Source organism: Gavialis gangeticus, unplaced genomic scaffold (genome assembly GCF_001723915.1).
Source record: "Gavialis gangeticus isolate Ggan-Ray unplaced genomic scaffold, GavGan_comp1, whole genome shotgun sequence".
NCBI classification, from domain to species: domain Eukaryota; kingdom Metazoa; phylum Chordata; order Crocodylia; family Gavialidae; genus Gavialis; species Gavialis gangeticus.
Genome location: NW_017729024.1, coordinates 140,458,424 through 140,461,656, shown reverse-complemented (window position 1 = coordinate 140,461,656; position 3,233 = coordinate 140,458,424). Strand labels below are relative to the sequence as shown.

The window sequence follows — 3,233 nt, the reverse complement described above, 5'->3', positions numbered from 1 at the left end:
TATGCCTGTGCCCTGCCTCTGCCCCTCACTCCTAAGCCACTGCCCCCCAGTGTTACCAGTGCCCCTCATTCTTGACCTACAGTCCCCTGCCCCCAAGCCCTACCAGTGCCCCTCGCTCCTGACCCACAGCCCCTTGCCCCCCCAGTGCTGCCAGTGCCCCTCACTCCTGACCCGCAGCCCCTGACCCCAGACCTGCCAGTGCCCCTCTCCTGACCCAGAGCCCTGCCCCAGACCTGCTGCCCATGCAGCTACTGCCTGTGTATGTGCTTGCATGTGCATGACCCCCCCGACAGCCAATCACTTTGCCCACTGCTCCCAACCCAAAGCATGTAAGCTGCTCATGCCTGGGAGGAGTGGAGCCAAAGCAAAAACCCAGACATTTGCTTGCTTTTTAAAAACCCATCCGGACACAAGGACAGGGGGCCAAAAAAAAAAAAAAAAAAGATATGTCTGGGAACACCCGGACATATGGTAACCCTAGGCAAATTCCCTTGTTAAGGGCAGGCTAGGCCTGAGAGAGACATGTAGCACTGAGGCACCACAGACCAAGGAGCTGGCCTGTGGCACATCTCAGCTGGTGTTCTCAGCTGTCATGCAAAAGAAAACAGAGATGGGTTGGGGCAGATAGGTACCCTAAAGGTGTAGAAGCACCATGGAAGTGAGTCTCAAAGGTGCACCCAGGCTGCATCTGGGGTAGGCCGTGGCTAAGGCTGAAATTCCAACTTAAACCCCAGGTCAGGGCCAGAGTCAGAGCTACAACAGCCACCTGCCCTATTGTTGCCTTATACTCAAATCCAAGATGAGGGGCTTCCCCCCCATATTAAGGGCTCGTCTTGGCTTGAGTAAATACTGTAGTTGGATGACTGAAGAAAATATAGTGATCATAGTGTACTTGGACTTAGGCTTTTTAAATAGTCCCACAAAACCTTCCCATAAGCAAACAAGAGAACTGTGAGCTAGATAAAATTACTACAACCTTGGTACATAATTGGCTCAATAAATCACAAGTAAAAGGTAATCATAACTAGAGCAATGGTAGAATGGCAAGAGAGTTTGACCGAGGTCTGCCCTGAGTTACATTATTCAGTAACCATTTGATACCAAAATAGATCACTCTCTCACTGAGTTGGAAAACATTACCATCTTCAAGAAAGGGCAGAAAGTAGATCTCAGGAATTACAGGCCAATCCGCTTGACCTCAATCCCTAGTAAGATTCTTGAGAAAATTATCAAGTAGACCCTTCTGGATAAATTGGCTAAGGGCAACATCCTGAGGGATAGCCAGCACGGGTTTGTTGCAGATAGGTCTTGCCCACCAATCTCATCTCTTTCTGTGACCAGGTGACATATCACCTGGACAAAGGAGAAGAGATTGACATCAAATACCTGGACTTTAAAAAAACCCTTTGATCTGGTGTCCCACGAGCTCCTCATGTAAAAATTGGCCAACTGTGGCTTTGGCTACACCATAGTCCAATGGCTGGGACATTGACTCCAAGGTCAGACCCAGAGAGTAGTGGTCAATGGCAGTGAGTCATTATGGCACTCCGTGACCAGTGGCAACCCCCAAGGCTCTGTCCTTGGACCAGTTCTCTTCAACGTCTTTATCAACGATGTGGACATTGGTGTCAGAAGCGCACTGGCTAAGTTTGCCGATGACACTAAACTTTGGGGCATAGCATCCACACCTGAGGACAGGCTAGTGATCCAGGCTGACTTGGATAAGTTTAGTAAGTGGGCTGACACAAACCTGATGATGTTTAATACTGCTAAATGCAAGGTACTCCACCTCGGGGAAAAAAACCCACAGCATACTTATAGACTCAGCAGTGCTACGCTTGCTAGCACCACTGCTAAAAGAGACTTGGGGGGTCATGATTGACCACAAGATGAACATGAGCCACCAATGCAATGTCACAGCTGATAAAGCAAACAAAACCCTTGCTTGCATCCACAGAGGCTTCTCAAGTAAATCTCAGGATGTTATCCTCCCACTGTACTCGGCCTTGGTGAGGCTGCAGCTGGAGTACTACATCCAGTTCTGGGCTCTGCAATTCAAGAAGGATGTCGAGAAGTTTGAGAGGAGAGCCACACGCATGATCAGAGGGCAAGAGAACAGGCTTTATGAAGAGAGGCTGAGAGCCATGGGACTCTTCAGTCTGGAAAAGCGCAGGCTCATAGGCAGCCGCCAGGTCCCCCTTAAGTACACAAGGGATGTTCATCAGGATCTGGGGGAACGTCTGTTCACTACAGCGCCCCAGGGGAAGACAAGGACCAACAGTCAAACTCCAGAAGACCATTTGAGGCTGGACATAAGAAAAAAAATTCTTTATTGTCCAAGCCCACAAGACCTGGAATAGACTCCCTCCAGATGTCGTACAGGCACCTACTCTGGACTTATTCAAGAAACACTTGGATGCTTATCTTGCTGGGGTCCTTTGACTCTAGCTGACTTCCTGCCCCTGGGGTAGGGGGCTGGACTTGATGATCCTTAAGGTCCCTTCCAGCCCTAACGTCTATGAAATCTATGACATAAAACTGAGAAAAACTGTAAACATGCTGAACAATAGGAATAGAATTCCAAAAGATCTTGGAAGACTGGAGAGCTGAGCTAGAGATAGTAGTATGACGTTCAATGTGAGGTGCTACACTGGGGAAAAATAATCAAAAACGCAACTACAAAACAGAATGTAACTGGCCTGGTGGCAGCCTTGCTGAAAAGGACCTAGGGATTTTGGTAGATCACAGATTTGACATGAGTCAATGTGACAGTACCAAAAAAAAGCATATGCAATTTTGGGCTGTATCAACAGACCTAATAGTTATAGGACATGGGAGGCAATGGTGCCACTTTTGACCCAGGTTAAGCCTCATCTAGAGTATTGTATGCCGTTCTGAGGTCCACATTTTAAAGAAGGATGTGGAGAAGTTAGAGTGTTCCAAAGATAAGTGACAAAAATGATAAAGGGATTGGAAGGCAAGCTGTAACAGGAAAGGTTGAAAGAAGTAGTTACATTTAACATAGTAATAAAGTGTGATGGAGGTGTGGATATCAGTCTTCAGCATTGAAAGACTGCCATAAAAAGGAAAAAGAAAAGAGGAATAACAACCATTTTTCCCTTGCCACAAAGAGCTGTATGCAAAGCAATGGAAAAACTGCAGCAAAAGTATATTTAAACTTAGATATCAGGGGAAAAAAAAAAAAAAAAAAAAAAAAAAATTTTTTTTTTTTA

At 46.6% G+C, this 3,233-nt stretch overlaps 1 protein-coding gene across 1 annotated transcript in view; it reads right to left on the bottom strand.

Annotated features, from left to right (window-relative positions):
• Positions 1-3,233, bottom strand: part of PDE4D (phosphodiesterase 4D) — a 1,639,075-nt gene that overhangs the window by 1,540,896 nt on the left and 94,946 nt on the right. The gene's annotated exons all lie outside the window — the stretch shown is intronic.